Genomic DNA, 21691 nt, shown 5'->3' with positions numbered 1-21691 from the left:
AGTAGTTCTAAGTTCTAGGGGACTGATGACCACAGCAGTTAAGTCCCATAGTGCTCAGAGCCATTTCAACCATTTTTTTTACAGAAGAATTGGGTGATAATAGTGAAAGAAAAGTGTATTATTTTTGTGTGTAGTATATCAATCTATCTGTGCAGTCCCGTTCCTCAGTGTGTATTGTGATTGGTAGTCTTTTGAAAATGGAAATCTGTTCAAAAGCAGTGTCATTAAACAAAATTCTAATCACCGAATTTGTTCTCGAAGCTGTACTGGCAACAGAAAATTGTGTGAATACAACCGTGTGTGATATCCATGTCCCAGTGTCTTCATATTAACAATACTATTTGGAAATGTGTGATTGTATAACTAAACAACTATTGTATATTGAAAACTGCTTATCCATGAAAATACGATTTCTTCAAAGATGTGAGCAGCTTTGTTTACCGATTTGGTAATCATATAGTACATGATTTGCTCCAAATGAATCCCAATTAAGCGGTCTTAGTTGTTTTTGTCTCATTTCCACTTAAACAACTATATGTGTTTCTTCTGTTAACTCACCTCACGCTTATAGGTGAAAGAGAATTTTTATTCCCTCTGTAGATGATGTGTCGGTCTTTCCTCAATCCTCCTAAATGAATGGTGATAGGAGTCAATCGGGCTCGTTTTAACGGCGAATAATTTTCCCATAACCGCTGATGGTTTCGAACATCCACCGCACAGAAATTTCTGGAAGACCTCACAGGAAGCAGAACCTTGCAGAAGCGCTATAAGCGGAAGAAGGAATTCCAAATGAAAAAGCCTGGAATCTGCTACTGAGTTTCACTGACCAAAAGTACTAAATGTTAAGTAATTTTGTGGAGAGTTTCGCAGCTCGCGAAATCGAGGAGTTGACTGTAAGCCCTTGTGGATTATACTAGTCGTGTGCCCTCTGAGGCGGATATTGTGTTTCAGTAGTGTGCTTCACAAGTGTCCAGAATAGGTTATCCTTTGGTGATCAACCAAGTTATTTCTCGGAGTACAGCAATTTGTGAGAGTATGAATGTGCGTTCCTGTAAGCGTAAGTGGATTTCAGGTTGTCATTCTGGTTTTCTAGGCGACTGTTGCCGTTTATCGAATGTGCACGCGCTCAATTGGCAAATACCTCAAATTACGTTGTGGAGACAAGTACCTAGCAAGACAGTGTTGTCCAGTGAACAAGACGGAGTTGCCGAGGTTTTTATCGAAGACAATAAACTATATTCGTTTCTTGAGTGTGCTGTTTCTGCGTGAGATTTTTTCTTATTAACATTGAATGGTGTTCCTGTTTTGTTGTAGTGGAGAATATCGACGGCAGCTGTTAGGAGTCAGTTGGAGACGGTGTATTGAATTGTTAGTGTTATACATTTTTCAGTCGAGTGGTTGAAACCCGGAATCTTTCTGATAGTACTTGAATTGCTAAACGGATCAATTACTGAATTTGGAGCAGTGAGAAGCTTAAACCTGTCTCACGGTTCAAAGCGAGACTGCCAACACTTATTTAAACTGATTTTTTAAAAATGTGGCAGAGCAAAGAAGTAATCCGGGTCCACTAATAAATGTTTCCGATTAATTCTGAGGAGCTGTAAGTAGTTAAGTTCCCAGTACATCGACAAAGATGCATCGATTCTGCGTGTGTGGTTTTGGGCAGCACAAAGGAAGCTCCAGAACATCGGCAGAAGGAGTGTGTGGGTTTGAGGAGGCCCCGGCTGCGTGTTCGGATGGTTTGGCTGGTGGAGGCAACTGCTCACAATAGGTAGGAGATCAGAATTCGAGTTCTGATTTGATAGAAATTTTCAGTTGATAAATGGATCCATGAAAATGTTCGAACACCAAGCAGTGTCTACTACTAATCGAATCACACGTTACACTTCTTTAAAGCCGGCCTCTGTGCCCGAGCGGTTCTAGGCGCTTCAGTCTGGAACCGCGCGACCGCTACGGTCGCAGGTTAGAATCCTACCTCGGGCATGGGTGTGTGTGATATACTTAGGTTAGTTAGGTTTAAGTAGTTCTGAGTTCCAGGGGACTCATGACCTCATATGTTAAGTCCCATAGTGTTCAGAACCATTTGAACAATTTTCGAACTTCTTTAAACAGAGCGATTCGTGTGCTACGAAGTGCTGTCTCGATCCTTTGGGGAAATACTTCACTGACATAAGCGTTAATGTGTAGGCTCTTGTCTGGCAACGGTCACCTGCAAGCGTTTTTAAATGTATCAGATGCACCGAAGAGTAGCTGTAAATTTGTGAAGTGAAACCGTGACAGACTGGTTTGACAACATGATATTGAATAAAATTGAATAGCCAAACGTTCAAGCTTTCAGTTTCACTTCTGGGTACTAAACTGCTTTGAGACACGGATGTGTCTACAACGTGCGGAACAGTGTTGAAATGTAGTGTCTTTCCAGCAGGATATATTTAGTAAAGGCCTCTTCACAGTTTTAGCTTAAAACTTTAGCCATAATTTTCTAACACCGTTTGTAGGAATAAAACCCATTAAAGTGATAATAAAATCCTTAGCTTATGAGCAGGGAGGAATTGTTCTGGTTATGCGGAGAGTCATCTGTTGTAGTATTTCCATGTTGCACTGACCTGATAATTCCTTGTTGAAACAAATGACATAAAATTAAAACCAGAAATGGGTAAATAATTGTTAATACATATGGACCCATCGGAAGTTGAAGCCTTACTGAAGTATGGCAGCCGATTTAAACGTCTGGAACCTCCAGGTATTCAGTATTCAGAAGTTCCATGCTACAAGACCAAAGTTCTCCACCCAGATAGTCTAGAAATCACTTCTGAGAAAACTTGCAGAGATCTCACGATACGAGAGAAAACAGTAGATTGTTTCAGTATTTTACAAATAAGAAAAAATGAGGAGTTTACTCCATCCTCTTCTTTCTTCCACCTCTGTTATCGTAAATGATGCATTATTAAAATTACGGCTATGCTAATGTAAACTGTTAACACGGGAAGCCACTAAGAACCATCAACTTCGCCACAGTGAGATGACACATGTTCCTCGAGATCAGATAGCATCTGTGAAGAGGTCAGACTAACAAATGGTTCCTGAAGAAGTGCAGCAGCATTTTCAATAGTTATATGGGATCAATCTGGATGACTGACTGATCTGGTCTTGTAACATCAGCAACATGGTCGTGCTACGTTGGTACTGCGAACTGCTAGAAGTAAGTGGAAAGAAGAGCCATTATTTTTCTCGAGGGCACGCAGCTCTAGCATATGGTTAAATGATCACGGCATCTTCTTGGGTAAAACAGTGTTCCTTTCGGATGTTGTAATCAGGAGAAAAAATATAGTCATTTTACTGGTCGGACAGTGGAATGTTAGATCTGTCAATACGCTAAGTGGGCTAGACAATAAAAAGGGAGAAACGAATAGGTTTAATTTACATATAGTGGGAATTACTGAAGTGTAGCGGCAGGAAGAACAAGGCTTCCGGTCAGGTGAGTACAGGATCATAAAACGCAAAAAGAAAAAGCGGTAACGCTGGACTAGATGTCCTAATGAATAAGAAAGTAGGAGTACCAGTTAGCTACCATGAACACAACAGTGAAAGCATTATAATAGCCAAGACGGTCACAAAGCCAAGACCCACCTCAATAGTAAAGAGTGCATGCCCACCAGCTAAGCAAATGATGAACACTGTGAAACAATGTAATATAGTACGAAAGAAATTATTCAGAGATAAAATTTAATTGTGACGGGGGACTGAAATTTAGAATTAAGAAAAGGAAGAGAAGGAAAATAATAAGAGAATATGGATTCCTGGTAAGGAATAAAAGAGGAAGCCGTTGGTAGTACTCGTATTTTGCACACGGCACAATTTAATCACTGATAGCACTGGTTTTAAAATCTTGGAAGAAGGCTGTATACTCGGAAGAAATATGGAGATACCTGGTCACTTGAGATAGATTATATAATGATTAGACAGAGATTTCGAAGCCATATTTTAAGCTGCAAAACATTTATGGGGGACACTGGCAAAAATATATAAGTTATAAGCTGCAGAAATTGCAGAAAGGTAGGACATTGAGAAGGTGTGAGTGGATACGTAGACAGTACAAGAGGTTGCTGATAGCTTCACAGGGAGCATTGAGTAAAAGTTGACAAAAATGGAGGAATAAACGGTAATAGAAGGCGAATAAGTCGCTTTGAGAGATGGAATAGAGAAGGCAGCAGCGGAGCATTTAAATAAAACAACAAGACCGTGTAGACAGCCGTTCATAAACCACCAGACATTGAATTTAATTGCCAGTAGTATAACTACATACTACTTGCGCACTTTGCACGTAAGTCCAAACTAGCGGCCACTTTGCACTTAATCGACCTTGAACACTTGATGTCACGAGCCACACTCCTTCTTAGCAACGACAGCATCACTCCTTATCAGTGACGTCATAATTGTGACGCCATAAGACACGTCCCTTCTTTCTATGATGACATGTTGATGAGAAATTAAAAAATACAAATGAATTAGGAAATCAGTATGTACCCACCCTGTACAATCCGAGCAACTAGTATTATTTTAAAAAATATCTAAGCACCACCTGAGTTGCATAAAATGGCGCCATGTACAAAAAACTGCGAATATCCATAGTTTAATCTCTCTGGCACACTTGGTGTAAACCACAATTAACTCTGTAATTAAATATTTCCACATCTAAATTGTTCTATGAAACATAATGGTTTTCAAGTGGCACAATGTTATTTTCAAGTGTAAAATATCTTTAAAAATACAACAACGCTAAAATGAAATGTTTATGTCAGGTGTCACAATGTTATTGCCCCCCCCCCCCCACACGTATATATTGTGGACTCTCAAATTAGCTGTCCTTATGCCACTTCTACGTCCAAATTGTTACAAAACACGTTTGGCTAAAAAATTAACTTGCTAAGCAGACAACTGACATTTCATTTTTAGGCCTAATGAGGCGAAGTGCAAATACAAGCCTGGTCAAGCCTATAGTACACAAAACACATGTTGGCTAAAATACTAAGCAGGCTAGCACGCAAACAAAGAGGTAGTCTGAATTATTGGCAGCTACTGGAAGAGTTCAATTAATGCTCACCCCTAAAGCATAACTCTCAAATTAATTGCCACAATGCTAATTCCACATCTAAATTGTTGTGTAACTGCACAAAACACTTGTAGCTTGCTAAGCAGGCAGTTGACATTTCATCCTACGAGTAAATGAGAGTATTAACAAAATTAAAGCACCGATTCAGGAGGAGGGGGGGGGGGGGGGGCAGAGGATAAAGACGCACAAAATGTTTATTTCAAGTGTCACAGTGTTACTTTCACATTTAAAATGTTCGTCAAAATAAGTAAAATATCTATAAATGTATATCAAACAATTTTACAATCTCACCAAGCACCATTTTATGGGAATAAGATAATGAATCATGTTATACATTAGAAAAATATAATCCATGATACTGACTGGCTAATATTGCTTTTTATTACATGGGGTATAGATTTACGAGAGGTTATGCACAAAAGCCAACTTCTTAAGAAATTTTACAATGTGAGTACGTAATACTGACTACCAGTTAGTGAAGTAAATGCAGGTAGTACTTGTACTACTGCTACTGCAGCCATTAATCGTAATAATAATAACAGTAACTATAATAATAATGACAATAATAGCGTTAATGATAGTGGCAGATATAAAAAGAACTATAGGTGTACACAATAGATATGTTCTGACATAGCGAGTTCTGAGAAAAGGAAATTTATGGAGACTGTATCAGCTAAGAATATCTGGTTAGAAAGAAGAGTGCGTAAGGTCCACGAGCGCATAGAGGGACAATGGTAATTGCTTTTTTTTTTTTCTTTTCATAGATATGTCATTAACTGTCTTACGGTGCTGCAGACGTTCTTCAGTTCTCTAATATGATGCGGAAGTTAATTTCTATTACTGAGAAGGAATTCGATAAAGTGGCTGAACGATGGAGTGGGACAGAAAGGATTTTGTTATGACTGGAATGGGTGTTTCTGCCGAGTTCCTCAGACGTGAGCGTTAAGATCGAGGAGAAAGATAGGGGACATTGTACGTTAATAAGACAGTAGAGAAGACGGAGGGTGCGGATATTTCTGCGCTTGTCTAAACGCAGCCAGGAAAATTGTGCATATGACCCTGAAATACGATCAAAGAGTCTAACGATCCATAACCAATTCCAGGCGTCGTGAGCATTCCTCAGAAAGGCCTTTCAGGATCCATTGCTGTAATCAGTAACTGAAAGTATAGCATTTGCACATGCTTATTTTTCAGGACAAGAGGGAAGAGCTTGTTATATTTTTGTAGGGCATGTAGCGATGCTAACTCATTCTTCCATATTTCTGTTACCTGCTCAGTCGAATTTGCATTTTCATCTGTTATAATTCCTAGACTCTTTGCAAAAGGAGAGAAATTGATATTTGTCCCATTTAGGTTCAAGACGGTATGCATTCCCGATGATTCTGACTAATGAGCCTAGAATCACCAGCCAGTACCGCTTGGGTTTTGGATGGGTTGACCTTTAACCCTATATCCTGCCTCTGTCTTGATACTGCACACAGGTTGGTATTGAAATTTTCCATATTTTTCTTCAGATTAATTGGTTTTTCACTTAGATACAACTGGACGTCATCAACATGTATGTCGTATTTGTAGTAAGACAAACCTGATGACATATCGTACCAAAACCTAATTCTGATGTTTCAAAGTACGATTTGCAAACATGTAATGTGGCCAGGGACAAACAAACAGACCAAGTATAATTTAAGAGGAGAAGAAGATATTTTGACGTGATCACTAATTCGTCGTATTACTGAAACTTAAAATTTTTGCAATACACAAATATAACTTTGTAATGCTCTAAATACAAGACGTAAAAATGTTTAAAGATAGTGGTTCCATCCACAAAAAGAGTAAAGTTCAATATACGACTTCTGGACCAAAATAAAATTATTTATCAACATATGTAAAGATTTAAAACACTTCTCATTTATTCTTCAGACTCAGTTGCACAGTTGATGTAATTAAAAGCGTGCAATAGAGACTGGAGAATAAATGAGAATTATTTTAAATATCAATACAGTTGCTGAATCTCTCAGGACAAATATGTCCACTAGAGTGAATATACAATGATTTCAGGTACAAAACACATATGGCTCTACTATTGTGACATAATTGTTCTATACAATTGAAAGAAATATACATGATTCACTATTGCCTCACCTGATTAGCACTGTAGTTTCCACCATACAAGAGCACAAGTTGAAATTATCAGCAGAAAAGGACAAACTTTTTGTACGTGGGGCATTTTGCCACTATTTTAATTGCAATAATTTGAGGTAGGTGGCAATCTGCTGTTGTTCGGCTGTAACACGTCGATGTATGGGACAATTTGTTACAATCTTATTATAACAGTGGCAATTTTATACAGCTTTGCTGTAAAACGATGATGTAGGAGAGGCGAAATGTCATGCAGTCTCCACTGTGTGACGGCGTAAGTCTGCATTATCAGCAGAACATGACAAACATTTTGCACAACAAGCTGATGTTAATACCCTTGCATTGGAGTGTCAATGAAAAAAAATAATCGGCTGACTTTGACATTGGCTTTAGTTAAACTGAGAAGAGATGTTTACAAATTTACAAGTGAGAATAACAATGTTTACTTTGGCACAAAGATCAAACTGTTCTCATCGATGAGTGCACTTTAAGTTGTAAGTTGGATGAGCAGTAGTGCCTACGTTTATTCTGCAATGTTACAGAACCAATTTTCAAGTATTTAATACATGGCAGAAAGATGGAATGAAGATCATTGGCTCTAGTAATACGACGCACGTGGCCACGTTAATGTAACTTATTTTTGGTTGACATATTTAGACTAACCAAGAAGAAAAAGATATGTTATGAAAAGGATGCTCTCGTAATCCATTTAATTCCACTTTTACTGTATTTGTAGCCATGCAAATGAAGCTGAAACTCTGAAACCAATGCTTGTTCGGTGCTGGCATTGCTCCTTCTTCGTTACATTTTCAGTGTTCAACTCTCATGCACAACATTTTTAATGTTCACGTTTGCAAAAAAACTTACCTACGTGTTCTTTGTTAGGCCACGAACGCGTCCAATGGGGAAAGAAGCAGGGTATGCTGACGTATCTTGTGCATACCAACCGGATGAATGATAACCGCATGTGAAAGAAACTAAACTCCATTGAGGTATATCTCCACACAAAGGCAGAATAGAGTTCTTGTTTTCTAGAGTGTCAGTGCATTAGTCTCACTATAATCTACACATCTTTTGAGTTTGAAATCTTACCTACGATGCTTCATTCAGTGTGTGGCCTACATAGCAATTTAGAGGGTAAAAAAAAGATATAATTTTTTTAAACATGTTCCAGCGCAACCATTACCCCTAATTCTTACAAAAGAAAATATTGCTTGAAGGGTTTCACTTACGAATGAAAAATGATTCCTTTAAACGTTAGATTGGGATCGGACCGATTAGTACACCAGAAAACGACGCACACTGGCAATTTTGATGAAACAACTACGTCTCCAGACAATCAAAGTACCAGACGCTATTTGGGATACGACGGCGAAAGTCGATACGTATCCTCAGCGTTAGAAAATGAGCACTGACACGTCAGAGGGACGTCACAGGGAAGTTTTACGGCGGTGAACCATGGAGGTATAAGTGCGGTTAACCTAATGTTTCGGGCTATTTAAGAAGCTGACGTCGGCTTCAAGTTTGTGACGTAATGACAACTCCTTTCTACTTTTACCTCCATAGGCAACAGGTTTACTAAAGAGACTGCTTAAACTACGCTCGTCCACCTTCTTCTGGAGTATTGCTGTGCAGTGCAGGATCCTCATCAGTAGGATTGACGGAGCACATTGAAAAAGTCCAAAGAAGGGTAGTGCGTTTTGTACTATGGCGAAATAGGGGAGAAGGAGTGTTACAGATATGATACGTGAACTGCGGTGGCAATCATTAAAACAAGGGTGTTCTTCATTGCGGTAGAACTTTCTCATGAAATTCCAATCATCTATGTTCTCATCAGAGTGTGAAAACGTTTTATTGGTGTCCATGTACGTAAGGGGAAATGATCATAATCACGAAATAGGAGAAATCAAAGCTTGTACATAAAGATTTAAGTGTTCGCTTTCCGTCGCACTGTTCGAGAGTGGAACGGTAGAGGAATAGCTTCAAGGTGGTTCGATGAACCCTCTGCCACGCAGCTAATTGTGAGTGGCAGAGTAATCATGTAAATGTATATGTAGAGCGACATCGCACCATACTTCCGATTGGTGGATGTCGCAACTTTCCTCCATTAAGCTGGCTTTTGTACATAACATTGAGTAAGTGTAGATTAAATTACCTAAAAAGCAATATTAGCCTGTCAGTATCATTGATTACATTTTTCCAGCGTAGAAAATTATGCATTATCTTCTTCCGTCCTAAAAGGATGCTTAGTGAGGTGATGTATTACCGAAAAATTTCTAATTTTTTTTCACATATATTTTAGACACAGACATCATGTAAGTTTCACCTTTTCATATTTTGTTGAACATTTTAAACGAGAAAATGCATTATGACAATTCGTACAAACATTGTGTCTATTGCTATCAGCTTCCCACCCTAAAATGATGCTTTTTCAGGTTAGATTTTGTTCATACTCTCATTTGCTGCTAGGATGAAATGTCAATTGCCTGAGTAGTATACTGTATGTGTTTTTTTGCAGTTATAGAACTATTTTGCAGTGGAGCTAGCATTGTGGCAATTTATTTGAGAGTTCGCAGTCATGCTTTAGACATCACACATTAACTGAATTATTTCATTACCTGCCAGTAATTTAGACCATCTATTTGTTTGTTGCCAGCCTGCTTAGTATTTTAGCCAACATGGGTTTTGTGTATTTCTACGCTCGGTCAGCTGTGATATAGTACATATCATCACTTAGGCCTAAAACTGAAGTGTTAGCTTTCTTCCTAGCATGTTAATTTTTTGACCACTTGTGTTTCATAACGATTCAGATGTGGAAATAACACGAAGGCATGTAACCTGGGAGTCCATACTCACACAATAACATTGTGACACTTCACATAAACGTTGCATATTTTTCTGTTGCTGACATATTTTTGCAGACATTTTATATGTGCAAATGACGCTGCGATATTTCACAATCATCATGCGTTCCACAGAACAATTTTGATGTGAACGTATGTAATTCAATGCCTTACACCAAGTGTGATTTGGAGATAGAACTACAGACGTTCACAAGAACTTCTTAACCTGTAAATTCTTGGCATAAACACAAAGAGAGAGAGAATTGAGTAGTACCAGTTTATACGATTCATGTGAAGTTTACACATCTTTCGACGTGGAAACACTGTATTATTGTCAACATGTTTTCGATCATGATGCTTTTTACGCAATTCAGGTGAAGCTCACGTATTTTTTTTAAACAATATTTGTCGTTCAGATTGAACATGGCAAATATATAATGATTTCCTGGTCCGTCAATTGTTTTTGAATTTTTGGCCAACTTGACACTATAGACATAAGTGAGTGGCTTGTGACGTCATGATTAGGGCATCATTTATAAGAATTGATGCCGTCGTTGATAAGAGGCTGCGTGGCTTGTGATGTCACACGTTCAGAGTCGTTGTCGCCATTTTGGATGTAAACGCCGAGGGCATCAGGCACTATTGATAAAAGGCGAAAATATAAAAAAAGACAGTAAGTGATGCAGGCTGAAATGGAATACAATTGTTTTATGAATGAGATCCACTGGAAGTTGAAAATGACAAAACAGGAATTACTAGAGCAGAAACACAAATCTGTAGAAACACACATGCTTATGGGAATGCCTCCTATAGGAAACTAAAGAAACATTTGCAGAAAAAAAACTGCGCGAATAGCAAGAGCACAGATAGCATTCCAGGGCGCAATAGGCTGGGAAATATCTGGGGCCCACGAGGACAAGGGGAAGGAAAGGCTGAAAAAAAGAGGGAAAATTAAGACAGAAAAGAACAGCGCAAGAATAGAAAATACGTTATACATACATGAATGTTCCCAAATTTATACTTTATGTTGGTGTTCAACGGCACAAAATCGAATAGAGGAGCGTAAGTGCAGCTATCGAAGGGAGGAAATGGATACATTAATTATCTGAAGCGAAACACGCTTTGCACAGAGGAAGCCATAATCTCTCTTTGAGAGGACGCAGGTTTTTGCAGGCATCAGAAGATATTGCGGTACATTGTACAGAAGAACGACAGATGCCCTTATGCATCTAAGAAATTTTCATCACAAAGAGGTGCTTGATTATGAGGAGGAAGTGCACCGTGACCAGTCCTCCATCGTGAGTGTGTTGACAAGCAATAATGGCTAAATTTCACTCACGCCACTGTAGCAAAAATTAACATCAGTCAGTATCGAAGCACATTGTGAATCGGAAGTTTACTGAAACCTCGAACCCTTCTGAAAATCTCACCCACAGGAGAAAACGAAACAAGAAAATCTATGGAAGAGCAATGTAAGAGCCCGAATAATTTAAATAAATAAATAATTATCTTAATATATACATGTGAAGTGATTTTCGTGAATTTCTCACATCTTTCTAAAACATTTATGTTGTTCTAGATGACAGACTATCCAGCCAAAATGAACGGATGTGTTAAAAACCATACTACCCACAAACTGTGGTAAAAAATCACATCTACATCTACATTTATACTCCGCAAGCCACCCAACGGTGTGTGGCGGAGAGCACTTTACGTGCCACTGTCATTATCTCCCTTTCCTGTTCCAGTCGCGTATGGTTCGCGGGAAGAACGACTGTCTGAAAGCCTCTGTGCGCGCTCTAATCTCTCTAATTTTACATTCGTGATCTCCTCGGGAGGTATAAGTAGGGGGAAGCAATATATTCGATACCTCATCCAGAAACGCACCCTCTCGAAACCTGGCGAGCAAGCTACACCGCGATGCAGAGCGCCTCTCTTGCAGAGTCTGCCACTTGAGTTTGTTAAACATCTCCGTAACGCTATCACGGTTACCAAATAACCCTGTGACGAAACGCGCTGCTCTTCTTTGGATCTTCTCTATCTCCTCCGTCAACCCGATCTGGTACGGATCCCACACTGATGAGCAATACTCAAGTATAGGTCGAACGAGTGTTTTGTAAGCCACCTCCTTTGTTGATGGACTACATTTTCTAAGGACTCTCCCAATGAATCTCAACCTGGTACCCGCCTTACCAACAATTAATTTTATATGATCATTCCACTTCAAATCGTTCCGCACGCATACTCCCAGATATTTTACAGAAGTAACTGCTACCAGTGTTTGTTCCGCTATCATATAATCATACAATAAAGGATCCTTCTTTCTATGTATTCGCAATACATTACATTTGTCTATGTTAAGGGTCAGTTGCCACTCCCTGCACCAAGTGCCTATCCGCTGCAGATCTTCCTGCATTTCGCTACAATTTTCTAATGCTGCAACTTCTCTGTATACTACAGCATCATCCGCGAAAAGCCGCATGGAACTTCCGACACTATCTACTAGGTCATTTATATATATTGTGAAAAGCAATGGTCCCATAACACTCCCCTGTGGCACGCCAGAGGTTACTTTAACGTCTGTAGATGTCTCTCCATTGAGAACAACATGCTGTGTTCTGTTTGCTAAAAACTCTTCAATCCAGCCACACAGCTGGTCTGATATTCCGTAGGCTCTTACTTTGTTTATCAGGCGACAGTGCGGAACTGTATCGAACGCCTTCCGGAAGTCAAGGAAAATGGCATCTACCTGGGAGCCTGTATCTAATATTTTCTGGGTTTCATGAACAAATAAAGCGAGTTGGGTTTCACACGATTGCTGTTTCCGGAATCCATGTTGATTCCTACATAGTAGATTCTGAGTTTCCAAAAACGACATGATACTCGAGCAAAAGACATGTTCTAAAATTCTACAACAGATCGACGTCAGAGAGATAGGTCTATAGTTTTGCGCATCTGCTCGACGACCCTTCTTGAAGACTGGGACTACCTGTGCTCTTTTCCAATCATTTGGAACCTTCTGTTCCTCTAGAGACTTGCGGTACACGGCTGTTAGAAGGGGGGCAAGTTCTTTCGCGTACTCTGTGTAGAATCGAATTGGTATCCCGTCAGGTCCAGTGGACTTTCCTCTGTTGAGTGATTCCAGTTGCTTTTCTATTCCTTGGACACTTATTTCAATGTCAGCCATTTTTTCGTTGGTGCGAGGATTTAGAGAAGGAACTGCAGTGCGGTCTTCCTCTGTGAAACAGCTTTGGAAAAAGGTGTTTAGTATTTCAGCTTTACGCTTGTCATCCTCTGTTTCAATGCCATCATCATCCCGGAGTGTCTGGACATGATGTTTCGAGCCACTTACTGATTTAACGTAAGACCAGAACTTCCTAGGATTTTCTGTCAAGTCGGTACCTAGTATTTTACTTTCGAATTCACTGAACGCTTCACGCATAGCCCTCCTTACGCTAACAGTATTAACAACAAAAATAAGCTTATCTTCCACAGCCACAGCTTAAGTTGAAACATTTAAAAAGAATTTAGATATGCAATAAAAGGGATATCTCTGTTGGCAAAGATATTCTGGAACATATCTGGGTGAGGAAACTGAAAAAACAGTTATATTGTCAAAAGCGTTATGAACCACACCGAGAATTACGTCTGCAAACACGTCTGTTTTAAATCACTAAACTCAAAGAACTCAAAAGACTCTCAGCAATTAATTCCTTCCTGCTAATATTTTCTCACAGTATTGGACATAATATTGTAAAGAGGCCACAAATCAAGTTAGGTATCGCAATTATTGTACACACATAAAAAAAGTTTTGCATCTCCTCGATTCAGACAGTTCCGGAACCTGTAAAGCAAATTGGAATAGAGATCAACACAAACAACATTCCGCCCTTTTTATTGCTCATGAAAACCACACATTGCATGTTGTACCACCATACACCGAGGCCTTCAGAGATGGTAGATGATTGGATCTGCTCGGCTTTCGGACCCCCTCCGTCTAATAGACGCTGCTCATGCATTGTTGTTTACATCTTTGATCGGGTTTAGTGACATCTGTGAACAGTCAAAGGGACTGTGTCTGTGATACAATATCCACAGTCAACATCTATCTTCAGGAGTTCTGGGGACCTGGGTGATGCAAAACTTTATTTGATGTGTGTATTTTACAATTTTCATTAGGATTCGTTTTCACACCGCCGTGATCACACCAGTAACAATGGAATATGAAATATATAGATACAACTCCGTCAACAAAAATCTATTTTTACACCATGTTAGTTGTCACCACATTTCACGTTTTATTGCGCTTAAGATCATTTCATGCATGTTTCCACGAAATAAAAAGGAACTGCTGCCTTAAATTTACCAAATTTTGAATAAAAAACTTTTTGTTTATCTTAATTCAAATAACATAAACGGCTACTACTGTAGGTTACAACACGAAATCAAGAAAGATGGGTTTGCAGGACACCGTAACCGGTAATGGTTTTATTTTTTAAATTGAACTTGTGGCTGGTTGCTGCCTCAAATTAAACCTTATAATTAGAAAAACGTATCTCGTAAAATGCAATTGTTTCCTGAAAAGGGTGCAGGAGATTGGAAAAGTACATTTAACGCTAAAGGAGTAAGAGATTGGGAACATCCATCCGAAAGGCTTCAAATGCGTGAAATTTTAGTCTCATGCGAATTCTTGAAAAACGATGAGCAACGAAAAAAATTCGCTAATTAATGAAATGTTAGGAAAGAATTTAAAGAGCTGTAATTCTAGTCCTTTTATTCCTTAAAGACACTGCATAGGTTAATGAAGAATGTTTTTTTTCGACACATGTATAAATTTTAGAGCATAGCATGTTACAGTGAAAGGATTTAAAAACTTATTGTGTGAGTACTTCCAAGGTAACGCTAAAGTCTCCAAAACCAAGGAGTTAGGAAGGGAAGTATGACTCCATCTATGCACTTTGAAAATTTTCGTTGACGTTCTTAAGGCTCTGGAAAACATAAGCCTTACGAGTAAGAAATATAATGCATGCAGTCTCGTATTCGTATTTCTGAAAAAGAAAATTGGAACTCTCACCTTTGTTACACTCAATGCAAAATATTAGAAACAATAATTTAACGTCTGAGCCCTTGTAATGTGAGAATATGGATGTTGCAGCTGCAAGTGACCTTTTAGTAACGGGGGTGCAATAAATAGGTAGCACCAAAGATTCATTTGACAAACTGCTTGATAAAGTTTTTAGTTTCTGTGGAAGGTGGGGAACATCGTGTGTAAATTCACCAGCAAACGAATAAATACGGGAAAAAAGCACTTCGACAAGAGGTTCGAAGTAGAGAAGCTTGACAGATCCTGTTACTAAAATATGCGTGATACCTTTTTAATCAATGACTGACATTTTATTTATAACGGAATACGCGGTTTCAAGGAATAAACCTTCACAGGGCAGTATAATCCATGTTCATTTCTACTGGCTAGGACGAAAATCTTAAATATAAAGCATTTAAATTTACTGTATGTCCTGATGAAGTTTCTCCTAAATAGCCACCATAAATAAATATTGTCGTCTTCAGATCATCGGATACATTAATTATAAATGCGCTTTATAACTCACGTAGGGTCTTTATAATTCACGTACCCCATTATCTGAATAAGGTAATATAACTTTGTTGAAATTGATAATCAGGATACGTATCAATTACGATGTGGGCAACAAAACGTCTTCTTTGGAAGGTTTTTTGCATTTATTTGCAGATAACTTCGTTTCTGACAATGTCAGATAATTACAAAAAATTAGTAGTTTCTACAATAATCTTTAGATATTTATTTAGTTTGGCAGTGTTATGAATACAGAATGAAAGAGGACGAAATATTGAATTTTCTAGGGTAAGAGACCATTTGGAGATACAAAAAAACTTCCAAAACATCACTGAAGTAAAAGCAAAATTAGGTCATTACGCTCATAATTTCCAGAGGTAATTTTATTTAAAATGGACATGTATATTTATGAACTTCTTTCTTCAATTTACTTTTCGTTTATGCTTTAGCGTACGATATTACCAAGACGGACTTTTACCTCAAAAATCGGCCACAAAAAAATATGGTGCAGCTTATCTGCGTGACCCTGCAAATACCGGTAGATTTTCACGTACTAGAAGCTTCAACTATGGCGTTCATTCTTTAGAAGCAGAGCAATAATATGGTTAGTTTTTGGAAATAAATAGTTGTTTGTGAGGCAACAGTTAAACCTTCTTCCAGTGCTGAAGTTTAGTGTAGGTAATCACTTTTACTGTCACACATTTAAGTTATTTTTCACAACAGGGCAGACACAGATTTTCTCTATGTTGTTGTTGTTGTTATTGTCTTCAGTCCTGAGACTGGTTTGATGCAGCTCTCCATGCTACCCTATCCTGTGCAAGCTTCTTCATCTCCCAGCACTTACTGCAACCTACATCCTTCTGAATTGCTTAGTGTATTCATCTCTTGGTCTCCCTCACGATTTTTACCCTCCACGGTGCCCTCGAATGCTAAATTTGTGATCCCTTGATGCCTCAGAACATGTCCTGCCAACCGGTCTCTTCTTCTTGTCAAGTTGTGCCACAAACTCCTCTTCTCCCCAATTCTATTCAATACCTCCTCATTAATTATGTGATCTACCCATCTAATCTTCAGAATTCTTCTGTAGCACCACATTTCGAAAGCTTCTATTCTCTTCTTGTCCAAACTATTTACCGTTAATGTTTCACTTCCATACATGGCTACACTCCATACAAATACTTTCAGAAACGACTTCCTGACACTTAAATGCCGGCCGCGGTGGTCTAGCGGTTCTGGCGCTGCAGTCCGGAACCGCGGGACTGCTACGGTCGCAGGTTCAAATCCTGCCTCGGGCATGGGTGTGTGTGATGTCCTTAGGTTAGTTAGGTTTAAGTAGTTCTAAGTTCTAGGGGACTTATGACCTAAGATGTTGAGTCCCATAGTGCTCAGAGCCATTTGAACCATTTTGAACCATTTGACACTTAAATCTATACTCGATGTTAACAAATTTCTCTTCTTCAGAAACGCTTTCCTTGCCATTGCCAGTCTACATTTTATATCCTCTCTACTTCGACCATCATCAGTTATTTTGCTCCCCAAATAGCAAAACTCCTTTACTACTTTAAGTGTCTCATTTCCTAATCTAATTCCTTCAGCATCACCCGACTTCATTCGACTACATCCATTATCCTCGTTTTGCTTTTGTTGATGTTCATCTTATATCCTCCTTTCAAGACACTGTCCATTCCGTTCAACTGCTCTGCCAAGTTCTTTGCTGTCTCTGATAGAATTACAAAAACATTGGCGAACCTCAGCGTTTTTATTTCTTCTCCATGGACTTTAATACCTACTCCGAATTTTTCTTTTGTTTCCTTTACTGCTTGCTCAATATACTGATTGAATAATATCGGGGACAGGCTACAACCCTGTCTCACTCCCTTCCCAACCACTGCTTCCCTTTCATGCCCCTCGACTCTTATGACTGCCGTCTGGTTCTGCACAAATTGTAAATTGCCTTTCGCTCCCTGTATTTTACCCCTGCCACCTGTAGAATTTGAAAGAGAGTATTCCAGTCAACATTGTCTAAAGCTTTCTCTAAGTCTACAAATGCTAGAAATGTAGGTTTACCTTTCCTTAATCTATTTTCTAAGATAAGTCGTAGGGTCAGTATTGCCTCACGTGTTCCAACATTTCTGCGGTATCCAAACTGATCTTCGCTGAGGTCGGCTTCTATCAGTTTTTCCATTCGTCTGTAAAGAATTCGCGTTAGTATTTTGCATCTGAGACTTATTAAACTGATAGTTCGGTAATTTTCACATCTGTCAACACCTGCTTTCTTTGGGATTGGAATTATTATATTCTTCTTGAAGTCTGAGGGTATTACGCCTGTCTCATACATCTTGCTCACCAGGTGGTAGAGTTTTGTCAGGACTGGCTCTCCCAAGGCCGTCAGTCGTTCCAATGGAATGTTGTCTACTCCCCGGACCTTGTTTCGACTCAGGTCTTTCAGCGCTCTGTCAAACTCTTCATGCAGTATCGTATCTCCCATTTCATCTTCATCTACATCCTCTTCCATTTCCATAATATTGTCCTCAAGAACATCGCCCTTGTATGGACCCTCTATATACTCCTTCCACGTTTCTGCCTCCCTTCTTTGCTTAGAACTGGGTTTCCATCTGAGCTCTTGATATTCATACAAGTGGCTCTCTTTTCCCTTAAGGTCTCTTTAATTTTCCTGTAGGCAGTATCTATCTTATCCCGAGTGAGATAAGCCTCTACATCCTTACATTTGTCCTCTAGCCATCCCTGCTTAGCCATATTGCTCTTCCTGTCGATCTCATTTTAGATGCTTCTGTATTCCTTTTTGCCTGCTTCATTTACTGCGTTTTTATATTTTCTCCTTTCATCAGTTAAGTTCAATATTTCTTCTGTTACCCAAGGAGTTCTACTAGCCCTCGTCTTTTTACCTACTTGATCTTCTTGCTGCCTTCACTACTTCATCCCTCAAAGCTACCCATTCTTCTTCTACTGTACTTCTTTCCCCCATTCCTGTCAATTGTTCCCTTATGCTCTCCCTGAAACTCTGTACAACCTCTGGTTCTTTCAGTTTATCCAGGTCCCATTTCCTTAAATTCCCACCTTTTTGCAGTTTCTTCACTTTTAATCTACAGTTCATAACCAATAGATTGTGGTCAGAGTCCACATCCGCCCCTGGAAGTGTCCTACAATTTAAAACCTGGTTCCTAAATCTCTGTCTCACCATTATATAATCTATCTGAAACCTGTCAGTATCTCCAGGTTTCTTCCATGTATACAACCTTCTTTTATGATTCTTGAACCAAGTGTTAGTTATGATTAAGTTATGCTCTGTGCAAAACTCTACCAGGCGGCTTCCTCTTTCATTTCTTAGCCCCAATCCATATTCACTTACTATGTTTCCTTCTCTCCCTTTTTCTACTCTCGAATTCCAGTCACCCATGACTATTAAATTTTCGTCTCCCTTCACTACCTGAATAATTTCCTTTATCTCATCATACATTTCATCAATTTCTTCATCATCTGCAGAGCTAGTTGGCATATTTTCTCTAACTAAAGAGTAAAATCTAGTCTTCACCAATGAGTGGTATCTTCGGAAGATTATCATCAACAAACTTTGGAATACGTCCTAGTTATTCGTTAGGTAAAGAGCACTTCTAACAGTGAAACTGACAAAAATCATGATTTGGACGAGCCTAATGTGCGGCATGGAACCGCGTTGGTGAATAAGCTGCAAACTGCCGTTCTTTCAAAGAAATGTTACAGAGGCCTAAATCTGGAAAATCTCGTGAACTTGAAGATAAAGTTCTTTGTTCTGTACAAGATAAGCGGAAAGATGGTTACCTGTCTCTCGATAAATAATTAAAGGACTTAGAAACCGAGAAGATGTTAAAAATACCACAGACAGAATTCCGTGGGCGTGACGGTTAGTGCCTGCCTCATGTTCGCGTGTATCTGACGCAGTTGTAAATGGATAATGTAACATACATTTTTCTCCATTGAGTTCCTCTACACCTCAAGCACCCCTCCCCCCACCCCTCCACGCACATCCTCCCTCCTCCACCCCTTCGCTCCGCCCTCTAAAAATGAAAGGTGCGGCTTATATTCGGGTGAGACACATATTGGAGCCAATGCGGCACATATTATTCCACTTCTTTCTGTGTCGAATTTAGTATTTGATAGATCTATTTTGAACGCAAGACGGTTATCTTACTATTTAATTACAGATGTTACTAAAAATATATTTTTGTATGACATTTACCCTGAAAAGTGTGCGCATTTATTGTGTGCAATGATGTAAGAGCGAAAAGCAATTTAAGTACCGATCTAGCAAAAATAATATTGTTAATCAATTGTTATATTGTTAAGATAATATTTTGCTTTAATAAACTGCTGAAAATAAATAATCTTCTTATTGTAAAAGTGTTTCTTATTAATTTTGGTTTTTAGCTTAAATGTGAGGAGAGTAGACAAGACGATAACATAGTGTGCGTGTGTGCGTGTGTGTGTGTGTGTGTGTGTGTGTGTGTATGTGTGTGTGTGAGTGTGTGTGGGAGAGAGAGAGAGAGCCGTATGTTAAGGGAAAGGGGGGTGGACAGCAAACCAATACAAAGCACAGAAGGATGACAATCTTATCGAGAGAGAAAGGGAAGTAAATGAAGATGATTTTACTTAAAATCCGTCTTGATTGCAAATTTTTTTTTATTATTCATATGACCGGTTTCGGTTCATTCAGAACCATCTTCAGATCTGTAAAAATAATTATACTAATTTACTATTTCACGGAAGCAAATATTTTTCATCCTATCTAATCAACATCAAATGTACCAGAACGTACCTGATATTTCAGTTACAGGAGTAACCCGTCCAAATCCAGCAACTTTCACATGCTACGTCACATAAAATTGGTTGGCAGAGTGCACGTCATTTATATTAATTAAAACACTATTACCGACAGGTGGCGTCTGGTACATTTGTTACATTCCATTTGCACATACTGTATTCAGTAGATCTTTTTTATATTAAAAATATTTAGTTAAAATATGTAGATGTCAAAGTTAAAATCTGTACTTGTCAGGATTAAAAAACAGTAAAATTATCATTTTTATACGATCTAAAAAGCATAGGGCGATTTATATATATATGATGCTGGTGTGAACTTGTTTTCTTCTACGGTCTGCTTCCGTTCACACCAGCACCATAGATATATAAATCGCCCTATGCTTTTTAGATCGTATAAAAATGATAATTTTACTGTTTTTTAATCCTGGCAAGTACAGATTTTAACTTTGACATCTACATATTTTAATTAAATATTTTTAATATAAAAAAGATCTACTGAATACAGTATGTGCAAATGGAATGTAACAAATGTACCAGACGCCACCTGTCGGTAATAGTGTTTTAATTAATATAAATGACGTGCACTCTGCCAACCAATTTTATGTGACGTAGCATGTGAAAGTTGCTGGATTTGGACGGGTTACTCCTGTAACTGAAATATCAGGTACGTTCTGGTACATTTGATGTTGATTGGATAGGATGAAAAAGATTTGCTTCCGTGAAATAGTAAATTAGTATAATTATTTTTACAGATTTGAAGATGGTTCTGAATGAACCGAAACCGGTCATATGAATAATAAAAAAAAATGCAATCAAGACAGATTTTAAGTAAAATTATAAAATCACTGATTGCTGTTATCCCATAAGACATTATATCTGTTTTTGCAAAAATGAAGATGAGATGAGATACTGCGAGAAGTATTTGGCAAGCCTGATTCGAAACAAGTATGAGGTTACAGGTATCGACACAGTTACTAAGTCTCGAATCTTATTCTTACCTATCGCTCTGAACCGAAGATCACAGTTGCTGCGGGGATGGCCCGTCAGCTAAGGAGAGGGGTGAGTTTTGGTGCCTGCAAAGGAGGCGCTTAAGTAGTCAGTCTGCGGAGTGAGGTCACAGGGCGAATATGTATGAGATGGGGCGCGGCACCATTGACGGGAATAGTTATACAGGACTGTTTTTTC

At 38.7% G+C, this 21691-nt stretch overlaps 1 protein-coding gene across 1 annotated transcript in view; it reads right to left on the bottom strand.

The window, feature by feature from the left end:
• Window positions 1-21691, bottom strand: part of LOC126177001 (serine/threonine-protein kinase meng-po) — a 382656-nt gene that overhangs the window by 89361 nt on the left and 271604 nt on the right. The gene's annotated exons all lie outside the window — the stretch shown is intronic.

This window comes from Schistocerca cancellata, chromosome 3, assembly GCF_023864275.1.
Source record: "Schistocerca cancellata isolate TAMUIC-IGC-003103 chromosome 3, iqSchCanc2.1, whole genome shotgun sequence".
NCBI lineage: Eukaryota > Metazoa > Arthropoda > Insecta > Orthoptera > Acrididae > Schistocerca > Schistocerca cancellata.
Note: the sequence above shows the minus strand (reverse complement) of the source record. Positions and strands in the feature narration are given on the sequence as shown.